Here is a 15,498-nt window from a genome sequence, read left to right as displayed (position 1 = left end):
GGCACTGCTACGTCCCTTCCGGCCTCATATTAGGGATTGCTTTGCAGCACCTGGCAGGTCACTACTAGTGATTTATCTTTTTTTCCACTCCTGGCACTCTGCATGCTATTCTATTTCTTGCTAGTAACTCCGCCTCTACCATATACAATCTATACGCAACGTGCTAGCCAGTTCAGGGCTACTCTCTCCCCTGTTCCCACACATGTTGGCACTAACTTGCACACTAGCCTAGGGCTCTATAGTTCAGGCTGCTGTGCCCAAGCCATTGGAACAGCCCACCTCTTTCTGAGGTTGTCCAATATGGCTGGTAAATAGATCTGACACGTTGCCAGCACAGTTGATATATTAGGCATGACCCATCCTTATATATATGCATGTGCTTCGGACAAGGAGACAGTGCCCATATCCCTGGTTAGGATCGCCTTATCTGTTTCCAAAGTTGCGATCCTCACGCCCACAAAGAAACTAGGCGTTCGCTGTCATACCTGCGCCTGCTTGCTCCCCCAGATTCGCTCGGTACAGCACTTCTCGTGTGCCCCAGCGAATGCGCATGGGACCAGCGAGCCAGTCCACACGTATGAGCACGTGATTGGGATTAGCCGCTCGCTCTGCACGCATGCGCAATAGCACCACTTTTGATACAGCTCTGCCGGCAGCTGCTCACAGCATTCAGCAGTTCCTCGCCGGCAGAGCTGTACAACGCCGAGACATCATGGACCGGATTTCACGTGTCCTGTTTAGTCTGTGGTGAGTTCCTAGAGTACCTTCCCTTGGCCATTCTACCTAGGGCTTGCCGCCATTTTTAGCACTACTAGAGAATTAACACTCACTATTTCTTTGTTTTCCACCTTATAGCAGCATGCATCTACTTTTGCGCTGCACTGTCCCACTGGGGTGACTTGGATGATTCAACCCAACCTCGGTGCCTACTTCATCTTGGACACCAAGGTACCCATATTTTACACCTTTCATGCCATTTGGGCAATTCCCCTTTTCACTGTTTGTTTCCTCACAGCATTTTCTTGTGTGCATTATTCTGTTTCTCTACAACATTTTTTAGTGCCCCATCCTTTCTGTTGGGTGGTGAAGGAGCCGTAGCAGCCTTTTCTACAATGGGCTACCCACCCTCCAACCTCAATCTCTAAGCCAAAAAGGCAACCTCATCTGTTGCCACTTCTGTTAAGATCAGTGCATGATTGGAACTGTGTTTTCTAGAGAATAATAGCTCTTTTTTAACTTACCCTTTTAGTCTGTGTACCTAATGCTGTGTCACTCAAGTAGTCAGTTGCACTGAGCAGTACTATTATGTATATCGCTTCCCCTCCACTCACGGTCCAGAAGAAGGCTGGTTCACAACATATGCCGAAACGTCTGCGAACATCAGCATTACTTTTTTGCTGCTCACTGGTTGCACCCGATCCGGGGTTTCTGATTTAATTTCTAGACGTCGACTTACTACAAGGTCACCCTTTAGCCTGGCTCTAATAGACCTTCTCACGGTCTAGTCTTCTAGGTGGAATGCATTGACTATATTCTAACTAAAGAAGACAGAAGACAACAACCCCTCCCAAAAAAAACTTTATATAGAGTGTCCACTCTTAAGTACAAGGTGTAGAATTGTGGGCATTTTACGGACTCTATCATTTGGGACTCTTTTCTTTTTACACATATCTACAGTGTTCACATGGAATGACAAATCTGCATGAAGTAATGCTCTTGTGTCTGGAAATTCCCTTTCTCTCCCTCCCTCATATGTGAAAACAATTAACACTGCTGGTATTACATTGGTACTTGTACATTGGCATGAAGTAATGCTTGTGTTTGCTTGGGTTGTAATCACTAATTTAGGACCTCACCCTTCCATGTATAAATAATTCATTTTGTTGGGATTACACTGTTACCTGTACCCTTTTGCTTATCATGAGACAACCAGTCTCTTGCTCTATGAACCCTCCTGGGTCTTTATGTACTTTTTAACCTGTATGGATGTTTTCAAAAAAGAATGTGTCAACTATCAGTAAACAAACTGAAATCTACTTTGAGTGCCTAACTGCATTTTTTACACAGCTGTGCATAACATGACAGTAAATCGTATGCTGCCAGTTTGCCATTTATGTAAGTAAATTTGCATTTGAACAAGTTTGCAAACGAATAGTATTTTCACAGGCAAGACCCCTCCTTTCTCTTGTGTACAGCCTGTGTACCAGTCAAAGCCATTAGATTGTAATACGGACAATTTGGCACCTGCAAAGAGTACTATAATGTCTTAAACTGTTGCCAAAGAATAACAACTCAAACAAATGGGATTAACAGGGGAAAAGAATAAGTTCCTGGCAGAGCTTCGACAAGACGCACTTAATTTTTCAACGGAGCTCGGAGTACATTCAGAAGAAGTTTTAGAAAAGGCAATATTTTGGGACAAGGGAAAAAATGTCGACAAGTTAAGCTTAATGAAAAGATATAATGAATACTCACATCAGAACTTTTCAAATAAAACCCCACACAGAAACCTAACTACATTTTTCTCAATTAAAATGAAGTGCTTTATATTATATCCAAGGTTAAATTTGCTAACAACTAGTGAGTACACTGGAGCTTGGACGAATACACTGTATGAAGAGTTTGTCGACTGTGCCATAATAAAATGGAGACCAGTCGACATATACTCACGGCGTGTCTTGCCTTAGACGTATACTACCTGAGGGGCTATGCTCATATAGTTCCAGTAATTAATTATACAGCAGAGGACCAATTTTGGCAACATTTGTATAGTGCACAATCTGTGGTCATAATAACAGCAGCTTTCTATATTTGGAAGGTTGCCCTGAAGCTGTTATAGATTGTAGTGTTTGTTTGTTTGTTTGCTTATTAATTCATTTGTTATGCGCACCAGACTCATAAGTAAAAGGGCGCAGCAGTTTGGAATGGCAAAGCTTACATGGTTACGAAATGAGCACAATGTACAATATTTACATGCTTACAAGATATACACAATGTACAAAGTAAGGGAAAAGAATAAAAATGGCCTATATAGTTACAGAAATAAACCGTAAGCCCTATACAAAAATATAAATTACAAGAGTAAGGCCCTTCATATATCACTTAGGCTCACAAGTAGACTAGCTTGCGCGCAGGAAGACTTGATTGCACATAGTCTTCAAATGTGGCGCCGTATTACACTATTAATGCAAGGTGAGAAGGTCTCATCAGCTGTGGGCAGGTCCACAACAGGTACCGGGGGACTAGGGGTCAGTGGCGATGATGTATTTTATTACATTTTCTCTAAAGTGTAGGTAGGGTTGGTCAGCTCTCAGATCTTGAGGCAGTGAGTTCCAGAATTTAGCCGCCTTTACAGTAAAGCTGTTACCACCAATAGTAGTGAGCTTGTATTTAGGTATGGTCAGACAATTAACATTCCCAGTTCTGATAGGTCTGAGAGAGGCTCTTCTCTGGATGTTATCTATAAGGTAGCTGGGAGCTGCGTTATTGAGCGCTTTGTAGGTCAAGGAGAGGGTTTTTAGTTGTATTTTATCAGATGTAGATAACCATTTGTGCTGGCGTCTCAAAGAGGAGATGTGGTTTTTTTTATTTATGTCTAGGGCTGCTCTTAGGGCCTTGTTCTGTAGTGTTTGGAGCTTTTGGATGGTGATTTATTAGCACCACTGTATAGGGCATTACAGTAGTCAATTCTGGAGAGTATTAGGACTCTGGCCAGGATCAAGCAACTGTTGTCAGAGAGGAAAGGCTTACCAGCTCTGAGAAACTTGCAAGTGTAAGCTGTAGAGGAGGTAAGGGATTTGATCTGTTTATCGGAGGACAATGTGGAGTCCAAGTAGAATCCAAGGGTTTTTACCTCCTTAGAGGCTTTGATGGTGTTCCCGTCAATATTAAAAGAGGAAAATTCTTGGTCTAGTTTTTTAATGTTGGCCTGTGAACCCAGAATTATTAGCTCAGTCTAATCATCGTTCAAGCACAGGCCATGAGTAGCCATCCAGGCTTGGATGATAAGGTAAACTTTGTTCACTAATCCCGTGTCTGTAATGTAATCCCCAGAAAGCGGGAGGAGAATCTGAGTATCATCTGCGTAATTAGTATAGGTGATACCCAGATGGTCCAGATCATCAAACAGTGGCTTAGTGAAGATATTGTAAAGGGTTGGCGAGACGCAAGAACCTTGGGGGACACCGCATAGGATGGGTGTTGGGTCAGCGGCTGCTGAGGGGGAGAAGACTCTCATGGTTCTCTCACTGAGGAAGGACTCAATCCATTTGCTGGCACCAGCGGAGAAATGGGCCGCAGAGTCAAGGTGTCGGCATAGGACCTTGTGATTGACCAGATCAAATGCGGCAGAGAGGTCAAGTAGAAGCAGGAGTACTGTCCTCCCTTTGTCTCTCTGCTCATCTATTTGGGACTTTAGGTCGATTAAGGCTGCCTCTGTTCTGTGTAGTGGCCGGAAACCAGATTGTCTGTTGCCAAGAAGTTTGTGCAGTTCCAGGTGTTTTTTTAATTTGGATATAGGAGCTTTATCCAATATTTTGAGTAGAAATGGGACCGTGGTAATGGGCCGGTAATTAGTGGGAATAAGAGGATCTAATGATTGTTTCTTGAGGAGGGGGAGCACATATGATTGTTTGAGGTTAGCAGGGATGGTACCTGTAGCAAATGAGGCATTTATCAGTTTCGTAATGAATGGGGATAGTTCTCTGGCAGCATCCTTTATTGGTTGTGCTGGGCAGATATTGCCTTTGCAGTTTGAGGGCTTCAATGACAGTATAATTTTTTCTACCTCCAAGGTAGACAGTTTAGACAAATGGAAGGTAATATTGTGTGCCGGTGGTGAAACATTCGGCAAAAAGGTATTAGGCGAGTGCTGTAGGTTCAATACTTTTTTTTTGTTGAATTTTATTTTGGAGTGTGTTAATTGTATTGGCTAGGGCATGTTGGATGTCTGTACACCAGGATTTGTCCTTGCTGCAGACATCAGGTATAGCAATTGGGGACTTTAGGTCCTTGAGTATGGAGAAGATTTCTTTCATACTGGAATTAGAATTAGCAACACGCTCATCGTAGGAATTACATTTTGCCCGGCAAATTTCCTTCTTATAATGAGAGGAAAGTGAGGTTAATTTAGCTTTATTCTCACTAGAGGGGCATAGCCTCTAATTGGTTTCACTTTTATTCTTTAAGATGCAGAGGTCTTTAAGTTGAGGTGTGAACGATTTGTTTAAGTGGGCTATTGGTTTGCTAGGTCCGAGTTTGGCAGGAGCAATTTTGTCCAGTGTGGTGAGCATAATATTGTTAAATTCCTGAACTAGGATACTTGGATCCAGATTTTCTGGCAGTGCATTGAGGGTGGGCAGGATGGCAGGGATAACTTTCTCTGCAGTGATACGTTTTTTACTTCTAGTTAAGCATGGTGGCGCTAATGGCTGAGTCATTGAAGTGGGACTTATAGTGGACAGGTGGAATGACACCAGAAAGTGGTCTGTCCACGATAACGGCAGAATGGAAGAGATAGTAACTGAACAGTTAAAGTCCACTATCCAGTCCAGTATTCTCCCTTTTAGGTGGGTAGGTTTGTTGACTTTTTGGCAAAGGCCTAGTGCGTTGATTGTGTTGACTATATCTGTTGCATTTTTATCCGTTTGGTCCTTAAAACCTAAGTTAAAGTCTCCTAATAGGAGTAGTTGCGAGGTAGGTTTGAGGTTGTTCGTGATTATGTTATGCAGATCTTCCGCAAAGGAACCAAGAGGGCCAGGCGGTCTATATATTAGGTTTATCGTAAGTGATTGTAAGTTATTTATCTGAAATTTGGCAGTAAGAACTTCACATGATTGAGACATATGGGTGGGTGCTAGTCTAAGTCCAAGGCCAATTTTAGAAATAATGACAATGCCGCAACGTCGGGCATTGTCTCGGTCTTGCCTAGCTATAGTGTATCCATCAGGAATAGCTAGCATAAGTGCAGGTCCTGCTGCATCATGGAGCCATGTTCCTGAAATTGCGAGGAAGTCCAAGTCGCCTTCAGAGATGAGGTCGGCAATATCGGTAGCATGGGCGACAAGCGATCTTGCATTGAGAAGCGCTCCTTTATGGAGGGGGGGGGGGAGTCTCAGATGCTTCATTGACTGGGATGGGTCTGCCAGAATTATTATTGCAAGGCTTAAACTTATAGTTATTAAGCTGATGGGTATTCACATTCGGGATGGCCGGTGGAGGAGACAACTTTAAGTGGCTAGGTCTCGGGCTAGGCTTACGGTTGGTTTCAAGGTTAGTGGCCGGTAGGAATCTTCTCAAAGGTTTGTATAATTTAGTTAATCTGGCACGGAGTCTGTCATTTCTATTGGACGTGGCACATGGTAGAGAGGCGTAAGATAGTGTCTCTAGGGCTCTGTCATATATGGATGGGTTTGTGGGCACAGTATCTGTAGGGGTAGGCAAGCTAGGGTCTAGGAAAGGTGCTAGCGACTGGGCAATGTGTTCTTGGCTTCTAAAGTTCACATACATGGCAACAGCCATAGTGCAAAGCACTGTGTTTAGCATCCTTCCAATGCCAATATCAAAGACGGTATGGCACATAGGTGACTCAATTACAGATAAATTACATAGATTGGTAAATGCAACTAGAGAGTGGCTGGCATGAATTGGTCGACAATATTAAAGCATAGCATGAAGCAGGGTGATGTCAAGGCAATGATAAGGAGCAGGTATGGAGGTTGGCAATAGTATGTTACAACCGCTAGCAAAGGTCAAAGTTAGAACATTGATGGCATTAGACTAGAGATTGTGGCAGGCCTATGACAATAATTGATATATCTAAGAGTACACTATTTATTGCAAACAACCAAGGCAGGCCTAGAGGATGTGTAACTCGCACTAGTTGCAGGTCTATACTAGACAGGCAAGTTTCAATGAGAGAGCTTATAATTAAGCTAGTGTCATTTGCAATAAATATACATGTCAAACACAGTAATGGCAGTACAGATGTGCTAGGTAAGACGTGACCACATGGCTCAACACGGACTAAGCAATAAGGGCCTCATAGGCATTATTCGCGTGCCATGTATGTTAGCAGCGCAGAAGGAGAGATTACCAGGCGGGTTGGCCTTGCTAGTGGCTGCGCTTTACAACGTGGTGGTCATGTTGCAGAAGTAAGTCTCGTTAGGCCAAGGTAAGCCGATGATAGTACATGGGGATATGACGAAGGGAAGAAAATTATCTTACAGGATGCGGGCAGACTGCAATGTCAGAAGAGTCTTACCAGCAAAAAGGTATAGAGTCCATGGCTCGGGCTACGGAATGCTCCGGACAGGCTCCAGACAGGTATGGATCCTTGTGTAGAGTATCCTTAGGTGGAGGAGCCGGCGCTCGCCTGCCGGCGCGTGATTGGCCTAGATAGGCAGGGACTGGCCAATGAAATCATGCGCTGGTGTCAGGTGGACGCCGAGAAGGTGGCCGCGGCCATTTTGGATTGGGAGCCCCTCGTGGGTTCCAATGGTGGCCAAAGAGTAGCTGAAAAGAGGCTTTAAGGCTCAAGTCAGAGCCTGGAAGGATTTTATCCTTGATAAACAAGAATTGTAGTGTTGAATCAAGTGGTCTCCGAAATTCGGCTGAAAGATCAGTCGGATGGTGAAAGTAAGGCAGGGTGCCTACCTCTGTCGGTGTGAGCTCAGCAGGACTGCTGACCCAGTACTCCAGGGCTCCTGCACCTCCGGGGTCCTGTGCTTTCTGCAGGACAGGCTCCAGACAGGTGTGGTAATACTAAGACATGGAGAAGGGTGTCAGTGCTAGAGGTTTTAAAACATCTGTTTTATAGAATAGGTACAAGTATAAAGATTTTATGGTATTTTAACTATTTTAGGATGGACATTTTACTGACAGACTGATGTCTAATATGAAATGTAGGTAATGAAGCTAGACCAAAAACAGAATAAGTGATCAGGGTGACTGAACGTGGTGTGCACACCTCACACAGTTTTTACAAAATTAATGACATTCTTTCAGGTTAGGAGAAAACCAAAAAGAATTGATGTCAGGAAAATGACATTTTCATTTTTACCACATGATTTAATGCATACAGGTTTTGTTAAAAGTCTTAACAGGACACTTATCAGTTCAGAAACAATATATCTGAGTGATACATTATTGTTTAACCAAGCCAGTTTGCCTGGATCACAGTGCAAGAAAACATGTATACACCCTAATAACAATCATAGTGAAACATATGAACATGTAGACAACGTGTATCAGATTACAAACATTTACAGTGAGTATTAACACTGGGAGGGAGTCGACAAAACAGTTTTTCGGCCATTCACATACTGACGTTTTTTGCTGAGGATTGATCGGCCTTCATCAGGATGGGAAGAGACAAATGTGGTGAAAAGATCCTGTTCGTCTCGTGTTTTAGTAATTCCACAGCGTGCTTCTATAACATAACTTCGGTGCCAGTTTATATGCCGATTAACAATTATGGATATTTCTCATAAACCCAGTCACCCAGGTTGTTGATGTCACTGAGAACACAGGCTACATTTCTTCACACCAAGTGTTGGGAGTCATACCGGGTGTTGCAAGGCTGGAGCTGGTACCAATTGCTATGATCAGGGCTGGACTAAATAGATGATCTTAAACAACTTGCGCGATTGAGAGTGATGCTGCAGTGCCTCCGGTTGCTGCTACAGAAATGAAGTTAGTTCTAAAGAATGGTGAGTCAGTTTATAAAATGTATTTTATGAATGCTCAGTTTTAACATGATAGTTTATAAGGAGTTATTGTTCACCACTGGAGTTTTCGCCAGTGATCTTAAGCACTCCCTTGTGCACCCTCTCCTCAAAGAAAATTCTGCTGACCGATTGTCAAGATTCCTGCCCCCAGTCCTCTGAGATATTAGGCTGAAGCCAGGCCACAATCACCTATATGGCCCGTAAGGGCCTCTCCACCCTTCCGGAGACCAACTTGGAGTCAGACCTGGCGCCTGTGGCGCCAGGCTCACACACAGCCCTAAGATTCACTTGGCACTGGACTTGCAATGTATTGTGGGCAAGATGGATGCCCCCACATAATCCAGTTCCTTGAACTGAGAATGCAGTCTAGTCTTTTGGGTGTGGTTCAACCCAGAGATACCTAGGATACCTGAAGGCTAGTTAAACCAATCCCGGGCTGAGAAGCACGCTTTGCGTTTCTCTGCACCTGCAGCGTGACACTCACCGTGCTCGGATCGGTCTTCTGAAGGCCTTCTCCTTTCCTCTGCATTCAGCGCACCTGCAAGAACAAGAACAGCATTAGTAATAGACTTACCTTGAAGAGCATCCAGCTTCCATCCATCGCTCCTCCAGTCCTGTGGGCAGCTAAGGCGGTGTCATCTCCATCTCGGCACGCCGCATCCTAGGGAAGGATAAACGAACAGTAGAAAAGACATTAGTAAGCATTCTGCATATTTTAGCTTACTCAAAAAAGTCAGACGCTTACCTGAACTTAAGCCGGTCGGGGTAACTTCAGCTCCGGAGCATCCTGTCGACCTGCAAGGGGAAAACACATACCAAGGTTAGCACGGAAAGCATTAGGAGGCGCCGCATATCGCGCTTACTCACCGCACCTCCTCCTCTCAGCTGGCAGCCACGCTGGAATATTGCGGTACCTGAAAGGGACACAGAGACAAACGTTGGTTAATACAAGGAAGAGCGGGCAGCATCGCGCACCGCGCTCTCACTACCGTCAGTGCTCGTCTCATCTCAGCAGCAAGCCGCTATCTCCGAAAACTCCCCTACAACACCTAAGGAAGGAAATACACATTATAGAAGAGACAAGAGTCAAAAGAAGGGTTCATAAGACTCATTCTACTTACCGGTCGGGCGGAAGTTACAGCAAGTCCAATCTGTCAGGCCAACGCCAGTGAAGCAACTAGGCAGCATCGAGCCCGCCTCAGTCGACGCACTCCTGCACCGAAGGCAGGACGGAGAGTGCGCTACACAAGAAAACAAGGTGAGGAGTGGGAAAAGGGGAAGGTTTGATCCTCAGGGAAGAGGGGGGTCAAGCAAGCAGAGACAATAGAGAGTTAAACTCTGGCAATCCTGTGTTTCAGGCCAGTCTCCAGTCGAACAGATTCCAGGGAAGGGTTTGAGGTCGTAGGAAGTCAAACAGGCTGAGTGGCGTCCCCTTGGATACCAGGTGAGCGTTACAGATCGCAAAGCCTCACACCATAATCCACCTGGTCGTCATGGAAACGTCAGAAACCGACCAGTTAGCCCAAATGTTGGGGCAGTTACCTGCCGAAGTACATGCAGCCAGGCAGGGGACCAACACCCTGAGGAGAGAGTTAATAGCTGCTAAAGAATGTACTGATGATTAAAGCCGGCAACTTCTCCATTCACAAGCGGGGCATGCACCGTTACCGGGTAACGTGTCTTCAATGCCAGTACCATCAGCCAACCCTGTTCAGATAACCCTTCCTGGGGCAGTTCCCTTGGCCCCGCCCGAGCAATTCACGGGGGATCCCAAGAAGTATGCAACTTTCATGAATCAATGCCGTCTGCACTTCCTTTGCAGGCCAGGGGCCTTTCCAAATGACCAATCACGGGTCGCTTTCATGTTATCCTATCTGAGCGGTAGTGCCGCAGATTGGTCTGTACCCTTTGTTAATCAAGAGGTTCCTTTCCTACATGACTTCAGGGGTTTTCAGCAGGAGATGGAAAAACTCTTCACCCGTCGAACTCATGGACAGGCATTAGACAACAAAATTCTGTCCCTTCGTCAAGGGAACCAAGACCTATTAACACATATAGCCACATTCAATAGACTTGTGGTTGAAGCTGAATGGCCTGAGGAGAAGAGCACCACGTTATTTCATCGGGGTCTGGAGGGAGAGCTAAAAGATGTTCTTGCACAAGCAGTGAACCCCCCGAAAGACTCTGCAGAATGTATTAACCTTGTTGTTCAATTGGATCATAGATTGCAAGACCGAAGAGCAGATAGAACCAGACCGGACCCTCGCCCTATGTATGTGCGTTCAAAGGACAATGTCTCTCGAACCACAGAAAGCTCAGGGGAACCAATGCAGATCGGAGGGGTCAGATCCCCCTTGACCAAGGCTGAAAGGGATAAAAGGAGACAGCAACAGTTATGTTTGTACTGTGGAAAGTCAGGCCATTTCCTTAAAGAGTGCCCAGTGAAGCCACCAAAGAGAACCGTAGGGGCCACGGACAAGGAAGACACCACCAAGGAATCGGAAAACTGCCAAGCCTGATCAGTGTAGAGCGAAGAAAATGAACTGCAGACTTCCCATTTTGCACTGTGATCTTGATCAATCACCAACAGCCTTCTCGGTTGCACGCAGTAAGAGCGTACATAGACAGTGGAGCCGTTGGGAACTACATAGACCAAGATCTCGCAGCAGCGATGGGGCTTCTTTTATGCCCCAAGTCAACCACAGACACTGTTACCACTGTTGATGGCACGGAAATAGCTTCTGGTCCAGTATCCCAATGCACTGCAGTCTTAACCCTTCTATGCCAGGATGGACATCAAGAATCTATCGCTTTTGACCTCATCAAGGCACCTCAGTTCCGGTTGATTTTAGAAATGCTGTGGTTGGTAGCTCATAATCCGCGAATAGATTGTCGAGCAAAAAAAATGGCCTTCTTCGAGAACTGTGCTCACACGTGTTATCACCAAGGGAAACAACAATTGATACAAGAGCTTCTACGCTTGGAACAGTGGCAACCGGTACATTACCAAGTGAATACCAGGACTTTGAAGATGTATTTCAGAAGGAACAAGCTAATACCCTACTCCCGCACAGACCATACGATTGCCAGATCGACCTGATATCCGGCGCACAGATCCCTTGTGGACGAATCTACGCACTCACTGAACCAGAAAACCAGCACCTGAAGTCCTATCTAGACCAATACCTGGCGAACAGATTCATCCGTCCCTCGAAGTCTCCAGCAGCCAGTCCCTTATTCTTTGTGCTGAAGAAGGAAGGGGACTTGAGAACGTGTATCGACTATCGCGCACTGAACCAGATTACCGTAAAGAATCATTACCCTCTGCCGCTAATCCCTGAACTGCTTGATCAAGTCAAAGACGCCCAAATCTACACAAAATTAGATCGTTCGAGTGAAAAAGGGTGACAAATGAAAAACAGTACCAAGTATGGCCTGTACGAATATCAAGTAATGCCCTTTGGCCTTTGCAACGCACCCGCTGCATTTCAATACTTCATGAACAATGTCTTAAGGTAATTAATTGATGTCTGTGCTCTAGTATATATTGACGATATCCTAGTATACTCCGCATTAAAGCAGGACCATGTCAAACATGTTCGATCCGTATTGGCAAAACTCTGCCAACACCAGCTCTATACCAAACTTGAAAATTGCTCCTTTCATGTTTCCGAGGTGGAATTCCTTGGCTTCATTCTCAGCCCAAATGGATGTACATAAGTTATATGATATCCTAAACTGGCCATTGCCAAGTTCATTCAAGGGAGTCCAGAGCATGTTGGGTTTCGCAAACTTCTACCGCTGGTTCATCCCGGGGTTCTCGCAAATAGTGCATCCCATCACATCATTACAGAAGAAGCAGAAAGGCTTTCCAGGAACTCAAGGCGAGATTCACTTCTGCCCCAATTCTACGACATCCTCGCCCAGACCAGTACGTACGCTGTAGAGATGGACGCCTCGAGTATGGCTATGGGAGCCGTCCTCTCACAAAAGGACCCAGAAACGGCTCAATTACACTGTGTTGCATTCTGGTTGTGTAAATTCACCCCCCCCCCCGAGCTCAATTACGCTATCACGGACAAAGAACTCCTAGCCATCAAGTCAGCCTTCAAGGCCTGGCAACATTATCTTCTAGGTGCCCGACACGAGGCAGGACGAAGGCAGGACGGAGAGCGCGCTACACAAGAAAACAAGGTGAGGAGTTGCAAAAAGGGAAGGTTAGCCCTGGCGTGGCTAACCTCCTTTCTCTCATACCGCCCATCACAGGTGAAATTGGGGTCCATTCTCACCCCTATCACTCTCTCTACGTGCAGTGTACCCCAGGGATCTAACCTACTCTTCTGGTTTTTCAATGGCTACATGGCCCCCCCTGGCCCATAGGATAGCCGCTTTCACCTCCATCTTTCAGTGCTACGCAGATGACATGCAGCTCTTCTTCAGGCTGCCCTCGGCCTCTTCCTCGCTCATACTGGACTGTCTGTCCGCAATTCAGTTGTGGTGTGCTGCAAACAACCTCTGCCTCAATGCCAGTAAGACATACTCTCCTTCCCGAGCCCTCCACTCGTCTTCATCCATCTCTCTGCGGGGGAGCCGCTTTTCCAAGCGGCGACTTGGGAGGGCGGGGGGGGGGGGATCTTTATCCACTGCAGGTGCTTCCCTCTGGAACAGCCTCCCTGCCTCTGTTCGTCTTGAGTCGGATCTCTGAAAACTCCTCAAGACTTTCCTATTTGCCTCCTCCTTCTCTCCCTCTGCCCTGCTAACCACCTCTTCCTGCTCTATCACTCTCTTCCTCTACTTCTACTCTGTTTTACTGACTGGTTGCCTGGTGTACCTTCATCTCTCTGCAGGTCCTTTTATCCACTGCAGGTGCTTCCCTCTCCAACAGCCTCCCTGCCTCTCTTCGTCTTGAGTCGGATCTCTGAAAACTCCTCAAGACTTTCCTATTTGCCTCCTCCTTCTCTCCCTCTGCCCTGCTAACCACCTCTTCCTGCTCTATCACTCTCTTCCTCTACTTCTACTCTGTTTTACTGACTGGTTGCCTGGTGTACCTTCAGAGCCTCACAGGTCCCAAGACTCCCTTACCAGTCTCCTGCACTTGCCTCCGGCCCTTGCACTTGCCGCAGCACTACTGCACTTCAGTTATGACCCATGAGAGTGGTATCTCTCTGTACTTAACCCATGTTCTGACGGGACTGGGCGCACTTGGTCCCTATTGCCCCCCCACACACTTCCTGTTCTGTGCACCTGCATGATATGAATGTACCACGCCTAGTAAGATCGTTTGTCTTGTCTTCCTTATGTCTTCCCCTCCCATGCAAGGTTGTGCTTTGAAAAACTTGTGTATAAGCGCATAATAAATAATTAATCAAGGGTAATACAAATGTGCTCTAAGTTTGTATAAACTAAATGCACAATAATAAAATTGCAGAATAGCATAAAAGAGCACCAATGTGAGTCTTGGTTTCCCTGAAAAGATGTTGAAACTTTTGACGCTGCAATGTGTCGAATGCTGTGAAGCTGTTGTAAACCTCTTGTCAGTTAATCTCGACAACAAAAGCATGCGTTGTAAAACGCTGTTCGGGCAGGGGAGTATACCCAGATGGCAATCCTTTGGTGATTGTAGGCCTGGCATGAAAGTAGGCCAGGTGGAAGTTGAAGAAGTGTTACAAGGTGGTCCTGACAGAGACATTTTATGTTTGTGGTGCTAAATGAAGAGCCATGCAAGGTTGTTGCGCAGAGAAGTTGTAGTTCTTTAAGTTATCAGTGTGGCAAATCATCCAAATCACTTTTTTCCCCTCTACTGGCATGTCTAAAGTAGCCGGCATCTCCAGTTTGAAACCCACGCCCCGCAACCTTTCATGCCTCTTTGTTACAGTGGCTTCTGTGATAAATCTGCCGTATCGAATACATTTTTTATTACAGCATTTTCAGACTATTTACCCTCAATTATAATTTAAGCTTTGGCCTGCTGAGATTGCTCTGGGACGTCTAATAAAATTATTCAATTGATCCTATTGGATTCTGTTATACCTGGCCATGAGTGCAGTTGAGTTTGTATTCTGGTCTCATAAGCAGAAGATGTTGCCACCTTTTCCCCCCAACGCATAAATCTTTGTTTAATTTGTCTGGTGGGAATTCATACCGGCCTCTTTCAAGAAGTAATCTCAACCAATGACTCTGGTGTTAAATGGTCTTTTATGTATAAAGGGTCCGTTGGCACCTGTTTGTACTTTTTTCAACCATGGGGTTGACTGCTTGACTGGTTTTGTCAAGACTGGATTAAAGAGTGAAAGGATAGGATAGCTCAGGAGCAACGCGTTTGTCTTGGAAGCAAGACAACAGTGCAACAGAGGTTTGAAACCTGATCCTGCGCTTAGTAACCACACGTTGGTATAAGGCGCTTTATAAAGGAACATTTATAATTATAAAAGGGAGATTCTTTCTTTTGATTGACTTCAGTAACAGACTATATTGGGCAACTTGCTTCTTTTCGTGAAGGATGTACTCCAAGTCAGTGTTTTCCTCCGACTCCTTTGTGTCTATATAGAAATTAAGTGCAGCCATATGTAAGAACTCATACCAACAAATCAGTTGGTGAAGAAGTGACTGGTGACTCATCTATATCTGGTCCAGAAAAGTTGTATTCTTCTGTGTCTATATCTGGGTCATACACAGTGATTTCGTCTGTGCCCTCATCTTAGTGCCTAGCGCTACCCTTGCCCAGAGTGTCCTGTAACCTTGTATTTTCTTAAGCCCACTGTCTGTAGGTATA

General features: G+C 45.4%; 1 protein-coding gene and 1 long non-coding RNA gene across 13 annotated transcripts in view; one reads left to right on the top strand and one right to left on the bottom strand.

The window, feature by feature from the left end:
• Positions 1–15,498, bottom strand: part of PMS1 (PMS1 homolog 1, mismatch repair system component) — a 2,204,114-nt gene that overhangs the window by 254,909 nt on the left and 1,933,707 nt on the right. The gene's annotated exons all lie outside the window — the stretch shown is intronic.
• Positions 651–1,181, top strand: LOC138488570 (uncharacterized). Its single transcript, XR_011274682.1, has 3 exons — positions 651–747; positions 856–948; positions 1,061–1,181. It is a non-coding gene; the product is annotated as an uncharacterized lncRNA (long non-coding RNA).

Source organism: Ambystoma mexicanum, chromosome 9 (genome assembly GCF_040938575.1).
Source record: "Ambystoma mexicanum isolate Mex_15411 chromosome 9, UKY_AmexF1_1, whole genome shotgun sequence".
NCBI classification, from domain to species: Eukaryota; Metazoa; Chordata; class Amphibia; order Caudata; family Ambystomatidae; genus Ambystoma; species Ambystoma mexicanum.
The sequence above is the reverse complement of the archived record's forward strand: the minus strand, read 5'-3'. Positions and strand labels throughout refer to the sequence as shown.